Source organism: Coffea arabica, chromosome 5e (genome assembly GCF_036785885.1).
Source record: "Coffea arabica cultivar ET-39 chromosome 5e, Coffea Arabica ET-39 HiFi, whole genome shotgun sequence".
Classification (NCBI taxonomy): Eukaryota; Viridiplantae; Streptophyta; class Magnoliopsida; order Gentianales; family Rubiaceae; genus Coffea; species Coffea arabica.
In genome coordinates this window covers 36,452,851-36,472,138 of record NC_092318.1, presented here as the reverse complement: position 1 = coordinate 36,472,138, position 19,288 = coordinate 36,452,851, and the positions used below count along the sequence as shown (strand labels likewise).

Below are 19,288 nucleotides of genomic sequence, written 5' to 3'. Positions count from 1 at the left end.
TATATAAATTTTTTTTAAAAAAAATTCATTGAACCAAAATTGAACTGGTCCGACCAGTTGAACATCGACACTTTCACTTCACCGGTTCAATTAACGGTCCGGTTTTTAAAACATTGGTTATAACAGGTTTCATGTCCAGCTTGACTCACTTTTTTTGGTTAACATTCTGCTTAACAAGCTCTCATACCCATGGTCCATATTGTTGGAGATGGAGGAGCTACAGCAACTTTCCCAAGCATTCATATCAATTTTGCATTGTTAACGGGAGCTAATCATATCACGGATCATTTATCTAAGAGGGGGATGAACCAATCTTCTTATAGCTTATATGCACTTCCTTGGACTCTTCCGGTTCCAGCTCGTGGATCATTTTCTTTAGATAGAGCATAGATACCTTCTTTCAGAAGGCATGCTATTAGATGGTACATATGTGTTTACATAGATTATTTTTGGCTAGACATTTTTGCAGTAGTAGTCATGATTATATTCAAGTCACGTATGCCCACCTCAAACTCTTGTAATGTTCATTTATTTTATGGTTTAATAAAATAAAAGGCTGGCATCCCTCCTTCATGAACGAGGTTTGCCATTAAAAAAAGCAGAGAGAGAGAGAGAGTCCCTTTCTGTTTAACCGTGGAAAAAGAAAATGATTTAGTGAAAATTGGTAAGAAAAGGAATGACTTTTTCAGTGATTGCTAGTCGTACTTTACGCAATATGAAGGATGAGATCTCATTCAAAGTTAAAAATATAATGTCCTCTATGAAGAAAAATTTGAACTTAGACATTTTTTATAAGAAAGCTTGGTATGATAGAAGAAAAGTTATTGAACTTGTTTATGGCACTTGGGGTATGAATTTTGCTGAATTACCGAAGTATGTGGAAGCATTTGTCCAATCAAGTAATATTAGTGTTTAGTTAATATCTTCTTCGAATATTACATCAATGCTAAAATAATGATTTACTCTTGATTACATCAAAAAATCATTAATGTTAAATTCAAGATCAATGGATTATTTTAAGCAATCACTTAATAACCTTCAAATTCATCCTCCATAATTTTGCAAAATAAAAGACAAAATCCACACTCGGAAAAAAAAGCGGCCTGCTTATTTTCACAAAAAATTTAAAAAAAAAAAAAAGAAAAGAAAAGAGATGCATGAGCCTTGGATGAAAAAATAAAAGGCTCCCTATCTCGTATATGTTAAATGCAAGGTCCATCACCTCGCACTTGACAAATGCGGGGTTACTGAGCTTGACCTCACATTTGCCAAATGCGAGGTGTGAAGTAAATTTTTTTTTTTTGGCAGATTGGAAATTTAACAGGACGTCACATTCATCAAATGTGAACTTACTCAGTTCGCATTTCACAAATGCAAAGATCCCTTGGCTAAATTCTACACTTAAAATACTCCTTTTGCAAAATTTTTTTAAAATTCATCATCAACTTAGAAATTTCTCTTAATTTACCTGAGTTCGGAAGTAGATTTCGGAGTGGAAGTAGTGAGAGAAACAAGTAGAATTGGGAAAAACTGAAAGAGTGGGAGCTGTAGAATATGACAAGTTGGGAGTGAAAAGTGAAAACTAGAAACTGATAAAAATTAAGCCTATTTTGTGATTGAGCTTTACTTGTTAAGAAGACCAGACATTTTTAACAGATGAGTTTGACTGAGCTCCATGAATAAATCTGTTAATGTACACCTTTTATCATTCATGCATGTGGTAACATCTGTTGTAAACCTCTAGTGAGATGTATGAGCTCCATCATATTTCCTTGATAAAATTGCAGGTCAAAGTATGGTGCACAAAGCAGGAAGCTAGTGTTCTCAACATTGACATGAAGTGTAAAGCATAATCCTGGATCCAGTGTTCATGTTGCGGTAAAGTATTTTTTGTTATCAGCCTTATTCTTAATCTGGAGTCTATTTACTTCTACGAAATTCGCAGAATCTGGTTGATTACTTGTCCAAATAACTGAATGTGGTTTTCCATAAAAGGTGATCGCTACCTTGTATCATGTTGCTGTTACGAGCAACTTCACATATTTTTCCATTTTGCTGGTTGGCTCTGCAGACCACCATATCTACTATTATGATTTGAGAAACACTAGCAACCCACTTTACATATTTAGTGGGCATAAGAAAGCCGTTTCATATGTGAAGTTTTTGTCCACCAATGAGCTTGCTTTTGCATCAACCGACAGCACCCTGTGTTATATGTGGCTTTGTCCCACGTCGCTTTTTGTACAAGGAAGTCTTTTTCTTAGTTGGTTATAAATAGAGTGAGCCCGTGATGGGATTAGACACACCAAACCAAGCAAGTATTAGTGGGCTATTTGGGCCTTTGGGATATTAACCCTTTTGTTTAGTAAAATATTTTGGACTCTCTTATATTTTTAGTATTAGATGTTTTGGCCCTAGGACCACTTTCCTAGACATTTTTGTACTCTTTTCTTTACTGTGAAATTTAATTCCTCCTTCGTTCGTGGACATAGATCAATTTGACCGAATTACGTAAATTTCTGTGTTATTGTTTTATTTATTTTTTGCTTTGTTATTTGTCTTTCAGAGTTGCCAAAAATCCTTTGACCATATTCCTAGGACCAGATCTAACAAACTGGTATCAGAGTTTCTTTGAAAGTTTTGAATTTTATGGCAATAGTGACAATAACAAAAACTGTTGTTGAAAAATTCGATAGGAATGTTAATTTCAAGATGTGACAGCTCAAGATGGAAGCCATTTTAATTCAAGATGGAGTTGATTTAGCGATACAGGATGTTGAGAAAAAGCCAGAGAGTATGACAAATGCAAATTATACTGAGATAGATAAGAAGGTTTGGTTCAGTATTATCTTAAATCTCTCTGACAAGATTTTGCGGGAGGTAACCACTGAGATTTTGACAAACGCCATGTGGGACAAACTTAAAGTTTGTACATAAAGAAGACAGTTGAGAATCGATTTTATTTAAAGCAAAGCCTGCATATGTTTCGAATGACTGAAAATACATCTATACTCTCATATCTTGATAAATTTGATTTCATTATTATGGATTTGAAAAATATAGATTTGAAAATTGATGATGCGGAACAAGCCCTGTAACTTTTGTGTTCCCTTCCCCAATCCTTTAAATATTTTTGCGATACTATGAATTATGGAAAAGAAATAATTTCGTATTAGGAAATTAAATCTACATTAAAATCTAAGATGTAGATAGATAGGGACATTATTAAGGGAATTAATGGAGGTTAGGTAGAAGGCCTAGTTGTTAGAGGCAGAACCAAAAAAGAGAATTTGACAGTATTAGATCCAAATCTAGATTTAAATTCATATATAGAAATTTGGAGTGCAATTATTGTCATACAATGGAGCACATTAAGGCAAATTATTTTAAATCGACAATAGATTAAAGAAAAAAGAAAAACCTGGTGAGAAAAATACTGAAACTGTCGAATCTCATGTTACAACTGATGAGAATAATGAAAATATTTTCTTTGTGATTGATGACAGGATAAGATCCAAAAATGAATGAATTTTAGATTCGAGATACTCTTATCACATGTGTCCCAATAGGGATTTGTTTTCACTTATAAAATTTGTAATGGTGGAATTGTTTTGATGGACAATAATGCCGTTTGTGATGTTGTTAGTAAGAGTACAGTTCGAATTAAAATGCATGATGATATTATGATGACGCTCACTAATATTGATATGTTCCTGATTAGAAAAAGAATCTCATTTCTTTGGACACTCGGGAGGCTCTTAGGTACAAATACACAGGTGAAAATGACATTATTAAGGTTTCTAAAGGTGCTCTTATTATTATGAAAGCTTGCAGATCTAGTAGTTTGTATATTTTGCAGTAATCTACTATCACAGGTTTAGTTGCTATTTCATCATCATCTTTATCTGATTCTGACATCACCAAATTATGTCATATGCATTTGGGACAAATGAGCGAGAAAGGTTTGGACATACTAAACAAAAGGGAACTTCTTTGCGATCAGCGTACTAGACTATTGGAATTCTATGAGCACTATATTTTTGGAAAATAGAAAAGAGTAAATTTCAATTCACCAACAATTCATAAGACGAAAGGTACTCTTGATTACATTCATTCAGATTTATGGGGTTGACAAGCATAGAGTATACATATAGCAATTAAACTCATTCCACAATTAAATTTTATATTTATAAAGTTCTAAATACCCCACATACAATTTTTTGCAAGTATACGGGTCGAAAACGAGCCCACAGGGAAGAATAGATAACTACCAACCCTACTAAAATTTTTCTATTATTTAGACTATTAACAAATTAAAGGAAATAAAACTAAGTTAAATTATGTAAGAAAATAGCAAATGAAAGTTTCTTAGGTTATGGTATCCCTATCTACTCATGCAAGTGCTATTTTTGGATCATTAAATACTACTATTTTGGCTAATTATGACGTAATTTTCTTATGCGTGTGAAACCCACTTTCGTAGTGAATCAATTATATTTATAACTAATTCATACCTACTATCATGGTTATGAAATTAGTTACAAGTTAATTACCTCTATGAAATTACATGGAACAAGCCACTAAAATCACATAGGTGCACCTCTACTCTCGTGAGTGTACTCCATAGGTTTAGTACTTCTTGAACTAGTGTTAAATCTCAATTTTCATTGAAGAAACAACACCTTTACATAATCACAATTAATGGTACCAAATTAATTATGATTTAGAGGAGCAAAAGTGCTAAATAACTTGTTCAAAATAAAAGCATCAAATAGCCAAGAAATTAATGCAACACAATCATAGAAAGTTCAACTAAAACCCAAGGTATTAAATTTAGAAAGACATATTGAAATACAAATCCATAACTTGCATATTAACTAAACTTAAGAATCAATTACAAAAGATAAAGAGTTATGAAGGTAGAGCAACCCTTGTCACATGAGCTCTCTCCTTGCCTTCTTCATCCTTCAATTGCATCTTCATTTAACTAATACAAAAGAAAGGATGACTAGCAAAAACTAAAATTATCCTACACTATCTAACTAAAGAGTTAAAAACTATATAAAAACTACATTTTGTGGTGTTTCTTCACCCCTCTGTAAAACTCCTCAAATGAAGACACAAACTCCTATTTATATAGAAATTTTCAAGTTGTTCACTTGCATCTTCAATGTGAACACAACTCTAAATAAGTCAATAATTTTGGCTCCAAATTAATTCACATCATTATGGAAGAAATAAAGTCAAGAATTATTGCTAGAATATTCCTTTTTACAGTTACAAATCTTGTACAATTTATCCTTCAAAAGGTGAGAAAGAATGGAGGCAAAAACAAGTTGCGCAAGTGGAAACCGGTATTGTTGATCGGAATCTCTCCAAACAATCCCTCCAAGTTTCGGCCAGATTCCTTGGAGGGATTTGTCCCCTGCTTCACTAAAATTTCTCTGCCTCGAATCCTTTCAAAGAATCCCTCCAAAAACTGATCGGATTATTCGGAGGGATTCGAGTTGACTTCCATTTTTGACAAGTTTATTAGTAATCTTTTTCTAGCAGCTCGAACCACTTTTGAAACTCATCATCCTTACGAACTTTAGGACTTCAATCATCATAATATAAGCCTATTTCTCATAAAAATGGAAGTCCATTTCCAACTCCTATAAAAATAACCAAAAATGTGTAAGTAAAAGGGACAAATATCTCATTTAAGCATTGGATTGCACTTAGAACCAATTCTAACAAATATTGACTATTTTCTTCCTATAATATTACAAAAGTAACTAAAAGTGGAATAAAATATCATCCAAATATAGCACAAAATAGTCACTTATCAGGGGTCCATCTCGTGTTCCGTTTAAGAATAGTACCAAGTATATGTTGACTTTCATTGATGATTATTCAAGGAAATTTTGAATTTATTTTTTTAAACTTAAGAATGATGTTTACTTCACTTTTAAGCAATGGAAAGTTTCGATTGAGAAACAGACAGGTAGACATATCAAACAGCTTAGAACAGATAATGGCATGAAATTTTGTAAATATAATTTGATAAATTTTACAAAAATGATGGCATTGTTCGGCATCGTACTGTCAGGATAACATCTCAGCAAAATGTTGTGGCCGAACGTATGAATAGAACACTTTTAGAGAGAGCAAGGTGCATGATTTCTAATGCAGGGTTGACAAAGGACTTTTGGACAGAGGCGATTTCTATGGCTTGTTATATTATCAACCGTACTCCTTCTATAGCCCTTAGTTTCAAACCTCCTGAGAAAGTCTGGTTTGGTACTGCTGCTGATTATTCTGGTTTAAAATTTTTGGGTGTCTAACATACATGTACGTAAATGATGAAAAATTACAACATCGAGTTAAAAAGTGTATTTTCGTTGAGTATGCTTTTGGGGTGAAAGGATACAGATTGTGGTGTCCTGATCCAAAAGTTTTAAAATTTATGATCAGTACAGATGTTATTTTTGATGAATTTACTATGTTATCTTTCAAGAAAGAGTCTTCTAATTCTTGTCATGCAGGTGATAATATGCAAAAGCAAGTGGCGTTTGAGATTGATAGTTCTGGTACTTTTATTCAACAAATGCTAGTAAATGCATCTGAATCTACTGATGAAACTAATTCAAATGAGGAGCAATATTTCATAGCCAAAAATAGATCAAGAAGGGATATTCGACCACCACAAAGATATATAGATTTGGTTGCATATGTTTTGTCTGTTGTAGAAAAAACTAATGAAGTTGCAGAACCTACTACTTATTCAGAGGCAATTTCTTATGATGATTTTGCAAGGTGTTTGATTATGACTGTGACGACCCCACCTCCTCCTAGAACGTACCCAAGGGATTGGTGGACCGCCTGTCCAATTCTCGCCAGAACTCGCTCACTAACGTTCTTGAAATAGCCATTCAAGTCTCGAAATTAATATAAAAGTTCCATTTCAAACTTAATTTACAATCCAAAAGTAAAGCATAAGATTACATTTCCAAAGATTCCAAATACATCCCATCTACAAAAGTACAAGTACATGAAAGTTATACACCCTAGTTCATGCCTACTTGCTCCGGTCTCCACTCCTGTAAGGAAAACAAACTAACGGAATGAGTTAAAAACTCAGTGACGTTCCCAAACAAGCAATCAAGCGGGCAAACACAGAAACATTTATATTTAGCACTTTGCACACTTGACATAGTAATAAGCAGTCATTCAAAATCAATTATTCATTCATTGAAAGGATACGTGCTCACTTGTAGCCATTCATTCAAGTCACTCGTTCTTTCGTTCGCCAACCATTTTCCTTATCCCTCCGACATTAGAAAACATTTGCAAGTGAAAACTCCTTCAGTGTTCATGTCATTCATTCATTGATTTCATTGCATTGAATTCACTGGCCAATTCTCCACCAGACTTCATGGTAATACTCGAGTATACCAAACATTGTTCCAGGGTCACCAGCCTCCCGACGGAATCCGTTACTGGCTCGAGTCAACTGGTAATGAAGAGTAAGGGCCCAATTCAACTAAAGGCTTACATTCATGTGCAAGTAGCATTCAATCATTGAAAATTCACCTTTGCTTGAGTCGAGTGTAATGAAGTATGCACTCGCCCATTAAAAATCCTTTTAACAATCATTGAAAAATATTTAACATTTAGTACAAACATTTCATATAGTCATTTAAACCACAAACATCCAAAGAACACTCACCACAGTATAAGTTCAATTGTTCGCCTCGCGTGCACTTCCAACCTCACTTCCACGTCCTAAAATCACATATATAAAGTGTCATGAGATCCACTACGCCAAGTCACATTATTCAAAAGAAAATCACCTCCAAACCAACCAAGTTATCTCCACTCCAAACATAAAACCAAGCTCAAGATGGTTCAACAACCCCAATTTGAAGTTGGAAATGAAAGTAAGAACAGTTTTAGGAAAATAGAATTTTCTTTAGTTTTGCACGATACTATTTCAAAAATCATATCTCAAGTTTCTTAAGTTCAAAATTTATAAACTTTATACCGTTGGAAAATAGATTCAAAGGGTTACAATTTCTCAGAAGACACCTTTGCAAGATTCTATCCACAAGTCAGTCAAAATTCAATCTCAATTTGCTGCTTTATCTAGTAGAAAGACAGAACAAGAATGGAAATTCAGTCAATTTTGAAAAATTACAGATATTCATAGGAATTGAGAAAAATTATGAAATTTTCACGGTAGAAATTAATCTAAATCTAGTTTCAAACACCACTAACAAAACTCAATTTGGATTTTTCTACACCAAGAAATGACAGATTTTCCAAAACTGCTCAAAGTCTCCTGTGAAAATTTTCAGCCATGGTTTTTGGTCAAAATGTGAGGTTTAAGCCACTTAAAAATGCATGCTTTTAATCAAATTTCAGCACACACTTGTAGGCTAAAGTAGTATAAAGTATTTTGAGCAATACCAAGCCTAGAATCATGATAAAAATTTCGAAATCTAGGCTACAAGCTCAGCCATTCCATTTGGTCAGCAACTAGAAATTTCTTTCTAACTTTTCCAACATTTCTCCAACTAATTTACCAAATCCAACCAACCATACTTAGCAAGTCCATAGGGTTTCATTTCCAACATAACAATAGATATATATAAGGCCAAAATCTCAACAAGAAATCACCATATACATATACAAACCCTAACTCAAATATGAAGCACAAGAACCATCAACTTGAAAACTACCAAGATTCACCACCATATCATGTCTTTATCCAACAATCAACCTTATTTTTAACATAAGACAAAGAAAGAAGGTTAATCTATCATTTTACCTCTTTTGCTTTCCAACCAAGATGAACTTCCAACCACCAAATCTTCTCCTCTCCAAACTTAAGCCAAGATGGAGGAAAACCCTAAGCTATCTCCTTCCTTTTTCCCTCAAAATCTAAGCAAGATTGAAGCTAGTTTGGATGAATTTTTTCCTTTCTTTTTCCTTCCTAGCTCACGGTTCTCTCTCTCCCTTCTCTTGAATTTGTTTTGTTTGGTTTTAAGATAAGAAAGGAAAGATTAAATGGTAGAAAAGCTTAGTCAATGGTCAAAGAAAGAAGCTTAGCTCTCTTATGGTGACACATGTCACTTCTAGTAGTTTCTTATTGCACTAAACTCCTTTTTTTTCGAAAAGATTTCTTTCACACCCCACTAAAAAGAAAAATCTCATTTAACCCCACATACTAACTCCCACATGAAAATTTAATAAAAGCACTAAGACAATCATTATCAAGTCAATAAATAAACAAATAGATGACTAAATAAATACAGTGTTATGTAGTTAAATTAGATAAATTAGCAAAATTTTTAGATTCTCACACTCTCTCCCCCTTAAGAAAATTTAGTCCTCGAAATTTTTTTTTTTACCTTCCATTGCCTCAGATGATTCTGGAGCCTGTTGCTTGTCTATGGCATATACCCGCGCTGGCACTCTTGATCTGTTTCCTCTCTCTCTAGCTTATTTAAGGGTGGTTCTATCCATTTGTTGAGCATTATTTCCTCATTGCTGATTTCTCGGGCAGTTGTTAATTTGATGGTTTGAATTCACACAAATCAAGCACTTTCGCCCCTTCCTCCAGCAATCCTCCTCAATGTGATTCGTCTTCCTACAGTATCTACAGGTTACGCGAGGAGCCACCTTTTGGCCTTCTCGAGAAATTTCTTCTTGTCCTATTTGACTTCCTTTTGTAGAACCTTCTTCTAGGGTTCCTAATGTTTATGGTGGGTAAGGTGAAAGATTCACTCTTCTTACTTTGGAAGGCGTTACATTTTCCCTAAATTCCTCAGATGTACAACTAGGTGCACTCCTTTTTCGCACTTGAAAAGTTTTTACTTGTGACTTTGCATTCCCAATCTTTTGGGCCTTCTGAAGAGTTTCAGTAAAAGTATTAACTTGAGCTGCTGCTAAAGTTTCTTGGATCTCTATATTCAACCCGTGGATAAACCGTCTCTCTTCTTTGCTCCGTAACCACCAACTCCAGAGCAAATTTGGACAGTTTGGTGAATTGTGTTTCATATTCGGTCACACTTACCATTCTTTGGCGTAACCTAATGAAATCGTCCTCTCTCTTCTCTCGAACAAGAGGTAGAAAGTATTTCTCATTAAATTCTCTCATAAAATTTACCCAAATCCATGCCGTCTGTTCGCTCTCCCACTTTACCCTAATAACATTCTACCATGCCCGAGCGGGTCCCTCAAATTGAAAGACAGCAAATGCCACTTGTCTTTTCTCCGTATAATTCAAGACCGTAAAAATATTAACCATAGCCTCCAACCAATGCTCAGCTGTCTCTGGATCAGGCCCTCCAAGGTACTTAGGGGGAGCAAACTTTTGAAAACGCTCTAGTGCTCTATTCTCTCTTATTTCTGTGGCGACCCCACTTCCCCCTAAGGCGAACCAGAGGGTTGGCGGGCCGTCTGCCCAACTCTCGTCAGGACTCAAGCAAGCAATCTAACCTAAAACCTTTACAATAATAACCTAAACTATTACAATAACGAATCTCCCAAAATAAATCAATTGCTAACACAACATTAACTTCAGAGATAACAGCATCTGAAGATAGCCAAATATCAGAATTAGGGTTTACACTTTTCCAGCTTCAAGTGGCAACCCCAAAACAAAACTATATCGTTTAATTCAAATACATTACAAACCGCAAAACGAAGTAATAAAGTTCAAATACATTCATAAGAAAATATAAGTAGCTCAGATTTCTCAAACTTCAAGACCTGTCAAGGAAAACAAATAAACATGGGGTGAGCTAAAGCTCAGTGGTGCCCCAAAACATGCAATCAAATAAACAAATAGCAAGTATTGATTTCGACTAAAGTAAACAAATAGGAAAGCGAATAACAGCACAAGGTAGGATACAGGGGCTCTCAGGAGCCATTCTCCTCGCTTGATCAAAAGTCATCGTAGTTGACCCTCCGTCAACTCTCACTACTTACGGTCCATGTAGATCTTTTTCTTTTTATTAACCCGTCACCAATCATACCCCTGTCCCGGGCCCGCACACCAAATATGAAAGCGGTAATACTCGAGTATACCTTTTTATAAACTAGTCGAGGGATTCACCCAACGACGTCACAACACGTAGTTACCAGGTCAGGATAAGAGGCCCTCCCACCCTAAGGTGTGGTACATTCCCCTGCCTGGTAGATTAGTTGACGAGTCCACGCTCCAGTCAAGACGTAGTTACCAGGTCAGGATAAGAGGCCCTCCCACCCTAAGGTGTGGTACATTCCCCTGCCTGGTGATTTAGTACTTGAGATAGGATAAGAGGCCCTCCCACCCACAGGTGTGGTACATTCCCCTACTCAGTACTTAGCAAGTGCGAGCAAGATATTCACAAAAACATTTCAAGCAAGTTACCACTCGAAAGGCAAGTGCGATAAAGTACACACTGCCACTTCGATGGTTCGGAAAAACCACTTTCCAAATATCACATAACAAGTCAAGAAAGCACTTTAACACTTTAGTGATAGAACAAGTACGGACATTCACCAAGAGTGAAGTTCAGATGTCAAGTTGGGAGTCGAAATCCGCGTCCTCGCTAAATCCTAGAAAACCAAGTTTTTAAAACTATAAGTTTTCTATTCAAGTTCTAAATATAAAAGGTTATCTAGTATATTACTAGTTTATTTTCTCGAAATAATTCGACCATCCACTTAGGATTAAAATTTAGTAAAAGTAGGAAATGTTTTATATGGCTTTCCTTAAAATACTTTTCTTTATAAGAGTGCGGCTAGTACTATTTTATTTAAAGTAAATTTTCTGGCCGAGTAAGTTTTCTGTTATTTTTAGTTAAAGTCACTAAAATCTTGTATTTTGGAAATTTTCCTCTAGACAACTAGCCAGGGACAATTTTAAGGAAAGAAAAGGAAATAGATCAAGACTTAGGGTTTTAGAAACTAGTGAAATCATTTTCTGAAAGTAATAAGGCTAGTTTAAGCTTAAAGGAAGAAATATCGAGTCGGCAAGGTTTAGAAAATCCCTACACAAAATTTCTAACTTTAACATACCATACTAAGTTTTATCGTACCATGCTAGAGTGAAGATATATTTAAATAGCTTGCTTAAAACTTTCTCAGGTTCACAGGACCAAAACGGATTCCTTACGATTCCGATTCACAAGCACGTAATATTTCAGATTCGTCAATATAGCCAACTCACATTTCAAATAGAAATCTCACTAGGGCTTCGTCAATCATTAGCCCTAGGTTTTAACAGATTCATTGCTGATCAAGAATTAAACAAAAGACCAAGGCTTCGTCAATCATTAGCTCTTGGTATCCAACATACTCATATCAGATCACAATTGGACAAAATAAATGCAAGGCCTCCAAACAATTCCATCAACTAAATCACAAGGGTTTTATCAAACAAGTAGAAATAATAACAAGTAACTCTAGCAGTTAAATTCCATCAAAACTGAAATGCTTGTAAAGGTTATTCAAATAGCCAAGGGCTTCATCAATCATTAGCCCTTAGCATCCAACAAACATTTCTGACAACGAATAAACAATAAGTTGGTGTTTTACAGCCCCAAAATTCATGAAAGTTTAATAAATAGTTTCTTTATCCAAACTCGACTAGGAATGGAAAATTTTCCAGCAACTACATTTCAACATTTCTGGTTTAAATCCTCCAGCACATCAGATGTTTCACTACTAAGTATCTTACAAAACTTATGACAACATTTTTCAAGCATATCCAATCATTATCCTCCAAGAAAACAAATTCAGAAACCACTACAAGGTTCAGTTTCATTCCCGCGGCAATTTGCAAGTTTTTCCAGCACTTTGCTTCACCATTTTCAACCAAATTATCAATCGTATCAAAAGTTTCACATCTATGCAGCTTACTAGGCTTAAAACACGCCTTTCTCATGCATTTCTAAACCATTTGATTCCAAGGAAAAAATTCCAGAAACAAGTTAAATTTCCGGTTCAACCTCTCGGTTTCCAAAATTTTCCAGCTACTCAATAGTCGTATGTCCAAATTTTCCATCGGCTAAAACAAGGTATTAGGTACTCAAATTCGACGTGTAAACTCTTAACTAGCCAATTAACATTTCCAGTTCAAAATCATATGCAAACAACAACTATAATCGTCTAAATTTTCCAGCTCCAGTCTCTCAGATTACCAAAGAAAATTTCCAGCAGCTCGTTAGTCTTAAATCAAATTTTTCCTCGGCTCATTCAGTGATTTAAGTACTCAAATTCAACATGCAATTACTTAACTAACTGATTAACATTTCTAGTTCAAAACTCAGATTCGATCAACAACGAAAATCATCCAAATCTCCAGAAATTGGTTCAGCTAGCCTCGGATGAAGTTGCGTGCGACAGTTTGCATTTTATTCTTATTTTTTTCTTGCTTTACCGAGCTAATGAGTTGCATGCAGAGCTTAATCATCTTATTATTAACCAGCTAATCACAGTTACAAGCTCCGATTGTCAAGAAATAAACCAAGTAAAACTGCATTATTCCTAATCAAGCTCAACCGAGCTCGGATAAAATTGCATGCAACAAATTCTTTTGTTTCATCTTAATTTCTTGCTTAGCCGATTGATTATCCTCATGCAATACTTAATCATCTGATTCTTAGTGATATAATCACGTTTGTCAGCTCAAATTACTCCAAATAAGCAAGATTAATGCTGCATTTTCATTTCAGCTCTCGGCCGAACCATCTCTGTCAAAACCATCTCTGTCAAAAATCAAATTTCTTATCCTTTGATTTCATCATCCAAGTGCTTAACTATTACATGCAAGCTTATAACCAGCATCATCTACCTATAGTTAGTTAGTCTAGGACCGGATTTTACCTCGGCTTGGGAGTTCAAGTTGTGCGACTAGCAACTACCAAATTTAATTTTTTCTCGGCTCACTGGTGAGCTTGGTATGGTTGGTTCGGGTTCAGCTATTGCAGACCGTGGCGTTGATTGTTGGATTGATCCCAGCTGGGTGTAGATGAGGAGGGAAAATGGATAGCTCGGCAGTGATGAAGGGGATGGTGGTGGGTAACTCGCACAACTCACCTTTCTCTCTCTCTTTCCCTCGGACAGAACAGAAGTGAAATTCACAGTCTCACTCTTTTCTTGCTCAGGCTTGCGGATGTAAGAAGTGATGGCTTTCGGTCCTCTTCTCTAGCTCACAGATGAGGTGAAGAAGGACTGCAGGTCTCTCTCCTTTTTCCTTCTAGCTTGCGGACAGAACGAGGTAAGCTCGCGGTTCTTTCTTTCTTTTCGCTCTCGGTTCGTGGCAAAGGAGAAAAATGGTGATTACAAGTGCTGGGATGATTTAAAATTGGGGTAGTGTAGTATTTGTAGTGATTTGAGGTTGATAAAATGGAATGGCCGACCGTGGATACAGCTGGATTGTTTGGAGTGGAGAGTGAAGCCGGTGGAAAGGATTAGAAATGCTGAAATTTTGAGCTTGTCCGTGGAGTGGCTGCATGGTTAATAGTGGAGGGGTGTTTCGGTCTTTTCACATCTCTTCCTAATATCCACTTACGTCCTTAGTTCTATTCTAATTTGTAAAATTTTACCCCAAATGTAATTTAAACACTTAATGCTATACTAAGTTTGCACAAAAAAAAAACTTAATTGTCGAAGTTTTTATGTCCCAAGCTTCCCACTTAATCTATAGCCTATTGGTCGTATAATGGATTGGTTAATATGATGGATTAGTTTAGCCTTTCGACATTAATACATCCGAGTTACCAATCTGAAATTTTCTCCTTAACCTCACAAATTCTTACACCTTCGAATTTTTAGGAAATTGATTGAACGATTAACGTAGCACTAAAATATGTTTAGTTAATCTATGAATTGGTATGTAATAATTTCCAATGGCGGGAATGGAGATAATACGGGCATGGTAAATTTTGAAATGGAGGAGGGCTGATTTAGTCTTTTAGCATCTTATTCGACCTTCCACTTAAGTCCTCATTCGTAAGCTAATTCCAAAATTTTTACTTCAAATGAAATTTGTTAGCCTACTAGTATTTTATTCTTGCAAAAGTTCAATTATCGAGATTTTAATGTTCTAAATGTAACTGTAAAGGATTTCCGCTGACACTTAATATTATTAACGCTTAGACTTGGCTATCGGAACTCAAAGAATTATTCTCAAGGCATTAAAATAATTTACGCCAAGAAGTATTAATTTATATTGGCAAGAATCAAATAATTTTAATATTTTGCACAATTAAGTTGTTTGTAACATAAAAACTACTTTTACGTACTTATTTAAAAACAAGTAGGAATAGAGATAGGATTTATTTAAGAATCAATAGGCAATTGGAATATACCTAGATGAATATATATATATATATATATATATATATATGTAAGCACTTTTTTCGAGGTTCTCACAATTTCAGGGTCCCTAGGTTGGTTAACAGGTGTTTGACCCTGTTGTTCTACTAGACGCGTCAAGATATCAGTCATTCGTTGTATGGCCGTCGCTACCTGATCCCCTGTTTCCGCACTGGGTTCACGTTGTTGCTCTGCTGCGGCTTCTCGTTCTTCTCTTGATTCTTGAGTTGGCCTAGCCCCTCGACCACGACTACCCTCACGTCCACGACTTCGTCTTCCTTCCATTCTCTCTTCTCTCTTTTTTTTTTTTCAAAACAAGCTCTATAGGTCATAAATAAAATAAATCGGCTATAGTAGCCAAAATAAAGACATTTTCACATCACAAAACAAAGCCAAATATATGGAAACATGCTTAGCATATTTATAACATACCAAGTTCATACAACAAATCACAAAATACTATAGATATCAAGCAGATCAAAACCAGGTGCATAAAACAAAAGCAAATACTATACTTAGTAGCATTGTAACGTCACGAGTAAAAATACATACAATGGCAAAACAAGGAAATACGTGTCCTTCCAACTGCCTGAACTCACGTTCGTAATTCTCAAATCTCTACCCTATTGGACATTGACCCTAGGTATTGTTCAAGCACTACTCTTAATCAAAACTCGAAAAAATACAACCAAGTATGTACACTTGAATAATAAGGGTCCTGTATCTCACTAATATCTTCAATATATCCCAAGTCCAGACTATTCGCATCCCCCATACCTTGATTTTCGCCATCCAGACTTACTCCAATATTACTCGTGATATCGACTTATCATAAAGGTATCAACTCTTTGGTACTCGGGTATAAGAATCTAAAAATATGATAATTCACAACTCGAGCTGGCCACTCTCAAGAGGAAATCAACCACATTTGAGATTCCTACCCAACATACATATCTAATTTTCCTCTACAATAGAGATTCATTCCACACTTACAGGTCAATTCCCACAGTCCGAAAACACTCTCCCGGCATGAGCTCGATAAGAGTTCTGATGCCACCTGTGACGACCCCACCTGCCCAGTTCTCGTCAGGACTCGCTCACTAACGTTCTTGAAATAGCCATTCAAGTCTCGAAATTAATATAAAAGTTCTATTTCCAACCAGTAATTCAAACTTAATTCACAATCCAAAAGTAAAGCATAGGATTGCATTTTCAAAGATTCCTAATACGTCTCATCTACAAAAGTACAACTACATGAAAGTTATACACCCTAGTTTATGCCTACTTGCTCCGGCCTCCACTCCTGTAAGGAAAACAAACTAACGGAATGAGTTAAAAGCTCAGTGAGGTTCTCAAACAAGCAATCAAGCAAGCAAACACAGAAACATTTACATTTAGCACTTTGCACACTTTGCACAGTAATAAGCAGTCATTCAAAATCAATCATTCATTCATTGAAAGAATACATGCTCACTTGCAGCCATTCATTCAAGTCACTCATTCATTCGTTCGTCAACCATTTTCCTTATCCCTCCGACATTAGAAAACATTTGCAAGTGAAAACTCCTTCAGTGTTCATGTCATTCATTCATTGATTTCATTGCATTGAATTCACTGGTTAGTTCTCCACCAGACTTCGTGGTAATACTCGAGTATACCAAATATTGTCCTAGAGTCACCAGCCGCCCGACGGAGTCTGTTACTGGCTCGAGTCAACTGACAACGAAGGGCAAGGCTCCAATTCAGCCAAAGGCTTACATTCATACGCAAGTAACATTCAATCATTGAAAATTCACCTTTGCTTGGGTCGAGTGTGACGAAGTACGCACTCGCCCATTAAAAATTCTTTTAATAATCATTGGAAAGTATTTAACATTTAGTACAAACATTTCATATAGTCATTTAAACCACACACATGCAAAGAACACTCACCACGGTACAAGTTCAATTGTTCGCCTCGCGTGCACTTCCAACCTCACTTTCACGTCCTAAAATCACATATATAAAGTGCCATGAGATCCACTACGTCAAGTCACATTATTCAAAAGAAAATCACCTCCAAACCAACCAAGTTATCTCTACTTCAAACATAAAACCAAGCTCAAGATGGTTCAACAACCCCAACTTGAAGTTGGAAATGAAAGCAAGAACAGTTTTAGGAAAACAGAATTTTCTTCAGTTTTGCACAATACTATTTTGAAAATCATATCTCAAGTTTCTTAAGTCCAAAATTTATAAACTTTATACCATTGGAAAATAGATTCAAATGGTTACAATTTCTCAGAAGACACCTTTGCAAGATTCTGTCCACAAGTCAGCCAAAATTCAATCTCAAGCGGCTGCTTTATCCAGTAGAAAGACAGAATAGGAATGAAAATTCAGTCAATTTTGGAAAATCACAGATATTCATAGGAATTGAGACAAATTATGAAATTTTTACAGTAGACATTACTCTAAATCTAGTTTCAAACACAATAAACAGAACTCAATTTGGATTTTTCTACACCAAGATATGACAGATTTCCCAAAACTGCTCAGAGTCTCCTGTGAAAATTTCCAGCCATGGTTTTTGGTCAAAATGTGAGGTATAAGCCAATTAAAATGCATGTTTTTAATCAAATTTCAGCACACACTTGTAGGCTAAAGCAGTATAAATTATTTTGAGCAAAACCAAGCCTGGAATCATGATAAAAATTTCAAAATCTAGACTGCAACTTCGGCCTTTCCGTTCGGTCAGCAACTAGAAATTTCTTTCTAACTTTTCCAACATGTCTCCAACTAATTTACCAAATCCAACCAACCATACTTAGCAAGTCCATAGAGTTTCATTTCCAACATAATATTAGATATATATAAGGCCAAAATCTCAACAAGAAACCACCATAAATCATATACATATACAAACCCAAACTCAAATAAGAAGCACAAGAACCATCAACTTGAAAACTACAAAGATTCACCACCATATCATGTCTTTATTCAACAATCAACCTTATTTTTAACATAAGACAAAGAAAGAAGGTTAATCTAGCATTTTACCTCTTTTGCTTTCCAATCAAGATGAACTTCCAACCACCAAATCTTCTCCTCTCCAAACTTAAGCCAAGATGGAAGAAAACCATAAGCTATCTCCTTCTTTTTTCCCTCAAAATCCAAGCAAGATTGAAGTTAGTTTGGATGAATTTTTTTCCTCTCTTTTTCCTCCCTAGCCCATGGTTCTCTCTCTCCCTTTCTCTTTAATTTGTTTTGTTTCGTTTTAAGACAAGAAACGAAATATTAAATGGTAGAAAAGCTTAGTCAAGGGTCAAAGAAAGAAACTTAGCTCTCTTATGGTGACCCATGTCACTTCTGGTAGTTTCTTATTGCACTAAACTCCCTTTTTTTCCAAAAGGTTCCTTTCATATCCCACTAAAAACAAAAATCTCATTTAACCCCACATACTAACTCCCACATGAAAATTTAATAAAAGCACTAAGACAATCATTATTAAATCAATAAATAAATAAATAGATGACTAAATAAATAAAGTGCCATGTAGTTAAACTAGATAAATTAGCAAAATTTTTAGATTCTCACAATGACCAATGAAGAAATTGAGTCTCTCCACCAAAATGAAATTTGGGTTCTTGTGAAACCACCTTTGGATAAGAAAATTATTAGTTGCAAAGGGGTTTTCAAGAAGAAAAAAAGTATTCCAGAGGTTGAAAATGCAAGATGTAAAACACTGATGCTGAATAGGCCATTGCTAGACCTGTCACTTGGCATAAATTTGGTTCTCCAAAAATGGATGATGCTGACGAAGATGCAGGTTCTTACTTTATTAGTGCAGTATGTTGGAAGAGTGATACCCCAACCATGTTAGCCGCTAATAGCCAAGGAACAATTAAAGTGCTGCTACTTGCTGCACAAGTGCATGAAATTAATATGTTTTTGT

General features: G+C 35.4%; 1 long non-coding RNA gene across 1 annotated transcript; it reads right to left on the bottom strand.

Annotated features, from left to right (window-relative positions):
* Nucleotides 1–15,478: 15,478 nt before the first annotated feature.
* LOC140006518 (uncharacterized) lies at nt 15,479–18,582 on the bottom strand. Its single transcript, XR_011814183.1, has 3 exons — nt 18,394–18,582; nt 17,287–17,342; nt 15,479–15,651 (listed from the first exon to the last, which is right to left on the bottom strand). It is a non-coding gene; the product is annotated as an uncharacterized lncRNA (long non-coding RNA).
* Nucleotides 18,583–19,288: the final 706 nt, after the last annotated feature.